General features: G+C 48.3%; 1 pseudogene; it reads left to right on the top strand.

The window, feature by feature from the left end:
• The first annotated feature begins 1089 nt into the window (after positions 1–1089).
• Positions 1090–2654, top strand: LOC134734682 (eukaryotic translation initiation factor 3 subunit F-like; annotated as a pseudogene).
• Positions 2655–8234: the final 5580 nt, after the last annotated feature.

An 8234-nucleotide genomic window follows, 5' to 3' on the forward strand; every position in this document is an offset into this window, starting at 1 on the left:
AATACAAAAATCAGCCAGACATGTTGGCTCATACCTGTAATCCCAGCTACTAGGGAGGTTGAGGCAGGAGAATCGCTTGAACCTTGCAGGCGGAGGTTGCAGTGAGCCGAGATCGCGCCATTGCACTCCAGCCTAGGCGACAGAGCAAGACTGTTTCAAAAAAAAAAAAAAGGCCGGGCACAGTCACTCAGCCTGTAAAATCCCAGCACTTTGGGAGGCTGAGGTGGGAGGATCACCTGAGGTCAGGAGTTCAAGACCAGCCTGGCCAACATGGAGAAACCCTGTCTCTACTAAAAATACAAAAAAATAGCCGGGCGCGGTGGCTCACGCTTGTAATCCCAGCACTTTGGGAGGCCGAGGCGGGCGGATCATGAGGTCAGGAGATCGAGACCACGGTGAAACCCTGTCTCTACTAAAAATACAAAAAATTAGCCGGGCGTGGTGGCGGGCGCCTGTAGTCCCAGCTACTCGGAGAGGCTGAGGCAGGAGAATGGCGTGAACCCGGGAGGCGGAGCTTGCAGTGAGCCGAGATCGCGCCACTGCACTCCAGCCTGGGTGAGAGAGGAGACTCCGTCTCAAAAAAAAAAAAAAAAAAAAAAAAAAAAAAAAAATTAGCCAGGCCTGGTGGTGGGCACCTGTAATCACAGCTACTCGGGAGGCTGAGGTAGGAGAATCGCTTGAACCTGGGAGGCAGAGGTTGCGGTGAGCTGAGATCGCGCCATTGCACTCCAGCTTGGGGAACAAGAGCGAAACTCCATCTTAAAAAAATATATATAGGGCCGGGCGCGGTGGCTCACGCTTGTAATCCCAGCACTTTGGGAGGCCGAGGCGGGCGGATCACGAGGTCAGGAGATTGAGACCACGGTGAAACTCCGTCTCTACTAAAAATACAAAAAAATTAGCCAGGCGTGGTGGCGGGCGCCTGTAGTCCCAGCTACTCGGAGAGGCTGAGGCAGAAGAATGGCGTGAACCCGGGAGGCGGAGCTTGCAGTGAGCCGAGATTGCGCCACTACACTCCAGCCTGGGCGACAGAGCCAGACTCCGACTCAAAAAAAAAAAAATATATATATATATATATATAGTTTCTCTCTTGACAAGATGGCCACCCTGGCGGTACCAACAAGTGTTCCTCCAGCTATGCCGGCCCCAGCCCCAATGGCAGCCTTAGCCTCACTCCCAGCCCCAGCGCCAGCACTGGCTACGGCTCCAGCTCTGGCCACAACTCCAGCCTTATCTTCAGACCCTACAGCAACAGCGGCTATGACTGTGGCTGTGACTGCAGCTCCGGGCCAGACCCCAGCCTCAGCGCAAGCTCCAGCGCAGACCCCAGTGCCTGCTCTGTCTGGTCCTGCTATCCCAGGACCCTTTCCCCGGGGCTGTGTGGTCAGGCTGCAACCTGTCATTTTGGCCTCCATTGTGGACAGCTAAGAGTGACGCAATGAGGGAGCTGCCCGAGTTATTGGGACCTTGTTGGGAATCGTCGACAAACACTCAGTGGAGGTCACAATTGGTTTTTAGTGCCGCACAATGAGAAGATGAAGTGGCTGTTGACATGCAATTTGCTAAGAACATGTATGAACTGCATAAAAAATGAGCTCATCCTGGGCTGGTAGGCTACAGGCCATGACATCACAGAACACTCTGTGCCGATTCATAAGTACTACAGCCTGATGGCCCCCAACCCCATCTGCCTCACTGTGGTCAGAAGTCTCCAGAACCACTGCATGAGCATCAAACCCTATGTCAGTACTTTAATGGGTGTCCCTGAGAGAACCAGGGGAGTGATGTTCACACCTTTGACAGTGATATATGCATACTATGACACTGAAGGCCTTGGAGTTGACCTGATTATGAAGACCTGTTTTAACCCCAACTAAGGGATCAGACTCTCAAGTGACTTGCAGCAAGTAGGAGGGGCATCAGCTTGCATCCAGGATGTCCTAGGCACAGTGTTGCAATATGCAGAAGATGTACTGTCTGGAAAGATGTCAGTTGACAATACCTTGAACCACTTGTTAACAAGCCTGGTTAAGCAAGTACCCAAATAGTTACCAATGATTTTGAGACCATGCTCAACAGCAACATCAATGACCTGCTGATGGTGACTGACCTACCTGGCCAATCTCACACAGTCACAGATTGCCCTCAATAAGAAACTTGTAAACCTGTGAATGGGCCCCAATCAGTTCACCTGCCAGTCTAGGTCTCAACCCCAGGACTCAGAATGAAGTGAGGGAGAAATGGGTTTTTTGTGGTCTTGAGTCACGCTGAGACAGTGAACTGCTTGTGACTCTAATAAACATAGCCTACCTTTTGTAAAAAGTTAAAAAAAAAAATTATATATATATATATACCACTGCCCCCAGCCCATGCCCTGCTCTCTCATACTGTGCCGCCAGCACAGCACCTCCCATCACAATACCATAATCGATCATTTTTACATACTCAATCACATATATATATATGGAATCCTGGCCTGACACGGTGGCTCACGCCTGTAATCCCAGCACTTTGGGAGGCTGAGGCGGGCGGATCACGAGGTCAGGAGATCGAGACCGTCCTGGCTAACACAGTGAAACCCCATCTCCACTAAAAATACAAAAAATTAGCCGGGCATGGTGGTGGGCGCCTGTAGTCCCAGCTACTAGAGAGGCTGAAGCAAGAGAATAGCATGAACCCGGGAGGTGGAGCTTGCAGTGAGCCGAGATTGTGCCACTACACTCCAGCCAGGGTGACAGAGTGAGACTCTGTCTAAAAAAAAAAAAAAAGGAATCCTTTGAAACTTCCACAAACTGGGAGGGGAGCACACTTCCTCCTCAAAATGTGTCTTTGTTTCAGAGAATTCATTTACATCTTTTTTTTTTCAAATCGGGAAAAAAATTAGGCCCCAGTGTAGGAACTAAGATATACTCAATGGCTTTGTTCTCCAGGCTTTGGGAGCCTGAAATTAGACATACTTAATATCTCATGTTGCCTTCCCCTATCTTCTAGTTGAAAAACTATTTGTTCTTATCTCGATTGCCCCTCTTAATTACTCAACTCCGTTATTCCTTAGCCTGGTAAAGCAGTGTTTTTCTTTTTTTCCTTTTTAGGCCCTATATATAATTTGTGCTTTGGGAAGCTCTCAACTCTGCTGATAGAAATTTCTGGAACTATTGGAGCTGGAGCACCATGTTCTCTTCTCCTAACTTGAGGCTAATCTTTAGCCTTTAATCTCTAAGGCCTGTTTATGCCATATTCTTTTTTTTTTTTTTTTGAGATGGAGTCTTGCTCTGTTGCCCAGGCTGGAGTCCATTAGCGCAATCTCGGCTCACTGCAACCTCTGCCTCTCGGGTTGAGGCGATTCTCCTGCCTCAGCCTCCCAAGTAGCTGGGATTACAGGCGCACGCCGCCAGAAATTTTTGTATTTTCAGTAGAGATGGCGTTTCACCATGTTGGCCAGGCTGGTCTCAAACTCCTGACCTCAAGTGATCCTCCCGCCTCGGCCTCCCAAAGTGCTGGGATTACAGGCGTGAGCCACCGCGCCTGGCCTATGCCCTGCTACTGTGCCGCCAGCACAGAATCTCCCATCGCAACACCATAATCAATCTTTTACATACTCAATCATTTTCACATATAAGATCATAATTTGGCCGGGCATGGTAGCTCACGCCTGTAATCCCAGAACTTTGGGAGGCTGAGCAGGGAGGACTGCTTGAACTGAGGAGGTCAAAACCAGCCTGGGCAAAATAGCAAGACCTTGTCTCTATAAAAAATTTGATGGCATGCACCTGTGGTCCCAACAACTAGGGAAGCTGAGGTAGGAGAATCCCCTGAATACAGAAGGTTGAGGCTGTAGTGAGCCGTGTTCGTGCCACTGTACTGCAGCCTGGGTGACAGACACCCTATCTCCAAAAAAAAAAAAGTTTCAGGTTTTTGATTTTTGGATTCAAAATCTGATTATTTATTTATTTATTTATTTATTTAGAGGCAGGGTCTGACTATATTGCCCAGGCTGGTCGAGACCTTCTGGGCTCAAGCTATGCTTCTGCCTTGGCCTCCCGAAGTGCTGGGATTACAGGCGTGAACCACCACACCTGGCTCTAATTCTCTCTCTCTATTTTTTTGATCCTATATTTTTAAAGTCTCTTAGTTTTAATTTCCATTAAGACAAATGTTGGTAGATACAACCTACATAAACACAAAGCTTTTTGGGGTTCTCAATACATTTTAAGAATATAGGCCAGACATAGTGGCTCACACTTGTAAATCCCAGCATCCCAAATCTCCAGTTTGGGAGGCTGAGGCAAGAAGGATAGCTTGAGCAAGGGAGTTTGAGACCAGCCTGAGCAACAGTGAGACCCTGTCTCTCCAAAAAAAAATAAAAGAGGCCTGGCGCAGTGGCTCACACCTGTAATCCCAGCACTGTGGGAGACTGAAGCAGGTGGATGACCTGAGATTAGGAGTTTGAGACCAGCCTGGCCAATATGGGGAAACTGTCTCTACTAAAAATACTAATTAGAAATTAAATAGGCTGGGCATGGTGGCTCATGCCTGTACTCCCAGCACTTTGGGAGGCCGAGGCAGGCAGATCACGAGGTCAGGAGTTCGAGACCAGCCTAACCAACATGGTGAAACCCCATCTCTACTAAAAATACAAAAATTAGCTGGGCGTGGTGATGTGCACCTGTAATCTCAGCTACTTGGAAGGCTAAAGCGGGAGCATTGCTTGAACTCGGGAGGCGGAGGTTGTGGTGAGCTGAGATCGTGCCATTGCACTCCAGCCTGGGCAATAAGAGCAAAACTCCGTCTCAAAAAAAAAAAAAAAAAGAAAAGAAATTAAATAAAATAATAATATAGAGGGGTTCTAAGACAAAAAAATTTGAGAAACACTGATATATGAGAGTATATATAGGCTGGGCACGGTGGTTCATGCCTGTAATCCCAGCTGAGGCAGGGGGATCGCTTGAGCTCAGGAGTTGGAGACCAGCCTGGGCAATATGATGAAACCCTGTCTCTATCAAAAATACAAAAAATTTTTTGGGCACAGTGGTGTGCGCCTGTGGTCCCAGTTGGGAGGATCTCTTGAGCCTTGGAGGTGGAGGCTGCAGTGCTGCACTCCAGCCTGGGTGACAGAGTGAGACCCCATCACAAAAAAAAAAAAAAAAAAAAGATATATATACTTGCTTATCTCAGTATCTAACGTATAAACACTCAAATAAGTAGTAGCTTTTTTTTTTTTTTTTTTTTTGGAAACAAGGTCTCACTCTGTTGCCCGGGCTGGAGTGCAGTGGCGCATGATCGTTGCTCACTGCAGCCTCGACCTCCCGGACTCAGGTGATCCTCCCACCCTCTCACCTCAGCCGCCCCTCTCCCCTGGCCACCAGTAACTGGAACTACAGGTGTGCACCACAACCCCCTCTTAAACTCCTGGGCTCAAGCGATCGCCTGCCTCAGCCTCCAAAAGTGCTGGGTTAAAGGTGTGAGCCACCATGTCCAGCCAGTAGTACCTGTTAGTATGTAGTAAGAGCATAGGGGAGTGGTGGGGGCAAAGTTTGAAGTTTGGTGACAGATTGTGAAGGGCTTTCAGTGCTATTGATAAAATATTAAGCAGGGATGACACGATCAAATTTTGTAATTTAGGAAGCCAAGTCTAGGAGTGGTGGGCAGAGAGGTGGGGATGCTGGTCCATGGGAATCTAGCTAGGGAGTTGTTACAATTGTCTAGGGAAAATCTGACAAGGAGTTGAACAAATTTATCAAGAATGGGAAAGGGGTCGGGCGCGGTGGCTCACGCCTGTAATCCCAACACTTTGGGAGGCCGATGTGGGCAGATCACAAGGTCAAGAGTATGAGACCAGCCTGACCAATATGGTGAACTAAAAATACAAAAATTAAGCCGGGCACGGTGGCTCACGCTTGTAATCCCAGCACTTGGGAGGCCGAGGCGGGTGGATCACGAGGTCAGGAGATCAAGACCACGGTGAAACCCCGTCTCTACTAAAAATACAAAAAATTAGCCGGGCGTGGTGGCGGACGCCTGTAGTCCCAGCTACTTGGAGAGGCTGAGGCAGGAGAATGGCGTGAACCCGGGAAGCGGAGCTTGCAGTGAGCCGAGATTGCACCACTGCACTCCAGCCTGGGCGACAGAGCGAGACTCCGTCTCAAAAAAAAAAAATTAGCCAGGCATGGTGGCAGGCACCTGTAATCCCAGCTACTCAGGCTGCTGAGGCAGGAGAATCGCTTGAACCTGGGAGGTGAAGGTTGCAGTGAGCCGAGATCACGCCATTGCACTCCAGCCTGGGTGACAGAGTGAGACTCCGTCTCAAAAAAGAAAAAAGAAAAAAAAAAAAAGAATGGGAAAGGATGAAAGGACTTTGATTTGAGAAGCATTTCGCAAGGTAGAATCAGCAGGATTTGATGACCAATTGGATGTGTGACCAAAGAGAAAGGAAGAAGTTTAAGATAACTTCCAAGATTCCCGGCTGGGCGCGATGGCTCAAGCCTGTAATCCCAGCACTTTGGGAGGCCGAGGCAGGCGGATCACCTGAAGTCGGATCACCTGAAGTCGGGAGTTCAAGACCAGCCTGATCAACATGGAGAAACCCTGTCTCTACTAAAATTACAAAAAATTAGCCAGGCATGGTGGTGCGTGCCTGTAATCCCAGCTACTCGGGAGGCTGAGGCAGGAGAATTGCTTGAACCTGGGAGGCAGCGGCTGCAGTGAGCTGAGATCACACCATTGCACTCCAACCTGGGCAACAAGAGCGAAATTCTGCTTGAATTTCTTAAAAAAAAAAAAAAAAAAAAAAAAAAAAAAAAAAAAGATTTCTATAATGGGAGGCAGGGTAAGTAGTGATGCTTTTTCAATTATTTATTTTTTATATATTTTTAGAGACAGGTTCTTGCTGTCTTACATATGCTGGTGTGCAGTGATGCCATCAGAGCTCACTATAACCTTGAACTCCTGGGCTCAAGGAAATCTTCCTGCCTAAGCCTCTTTAGTGGCTGGGACTACAGGTGCTGGCCACACTTGTTTTTAATTTGTTTTTTTTTTTTTTTTTTGAGACAGGTCTCACTCTGTCGCTCAGGCTTAAGTGCAGTGGCACGATCTTGGCTCACTGCAACCTCTGCCTCCCGGGTTCAAGCAATTCTCCTGCCTCAGCCTTCCAAGTAGCTGGGGCTATAGGTGTGTGCCACCACACCTGGCTAATTTTTGTTTTAGTAGAGGTGGGTCTCACCGCGTTGTCCAGGCTGGTCTCGAACTCCTGGCCTCAAGTGATCTACCTGCCTCAGCCTCCCAAAGTGCTGGGATTACAGGAGTGAGCCACTGCACCTGGCTTACATTTTTTTTTTTTTTTGTAGAGGCAGGGTCTTGCTATATTGCTCAAGCTGGTCTCGAACTCAAAGCATTGGGATCACAGGCATGAGCCACTGTGCCCAGCCAAGTGATGCTTTTAAATAAGGGTGTATATATTTGGAAGACAAGCTTTGTTGGGAAAGATGATACATACTGAGCCAGAAGTGCTGTGAGACTCAGTAGATAAGGAATCCAGCAGGCAATTAGATATGAAGATTAAGGCTACAGGAATGGTCAGGGCTACAGAAATATTTCAGGAGTTATCAAGAGGTAGATTGTAGTTTAATGAGAAGACAGTTAACATTTGCTGAGCATCTGTTAAATGGCAGACACTCTGGTGTTTGTGCATGGGTAGGGCACTGATAATTGATGGCCTCAATTTTCTTTGAAAGGGAAACCTGGCCAGGCACAGTGGCTCACACCTGTACTCCCAGCACTTTGGGAGGCCGAGGCGAGTGCATCACAAGGTCAGGAGTTCAAGACCAGCCTAGCCAAGATGGTGAAACCCCGTCTCTACTAAAAAATACAAAAATTAGCCAGGGCTGGGCACGGTGGCAGGCACCTGTAATCCCAGCTACTCAGGAGGCTGAGGCAGGAGAATCGCTTGAACATGGGGGGCGGACATTGCAGTGAGCTGAGATCGCACCACTGCACACCAGCCTGGGTGACAGAGACTCTGTGTCAAAAAAAAAAAAAAAAAAAAGAAAAAAAGGGAAACCCTCAGCCTGGCGCAGTGGCTCACACCTGTAATCCCAGCACTTTGGGAGGCCAAGGTGGGCAGATCACCTGAGGTAGGAAGTTCGAGACCAGCCTGACTAATATGGAGAAACCCTGTCTCTACTAAAAATACACAATTAGCTGGGCCTGGTGGCGCATGCCTGTAATCCCAGCTACTC

Source organism: Symphalangus syndactylus, chromosome 12 (assembly GCF_028878055.3).
Source record: "Symphalangus syndactylus isolate Jambi chromosome 12, NHGRI_mSymSyn1-v2.1_pri, whole genome shotgun sequence".
Lineage (NCBI taxonomy): Eukaryota > Metazoa > Chordata > Mammalia > Primates > Hylobatidae > Symphalangus > Symphalangus syndactylus.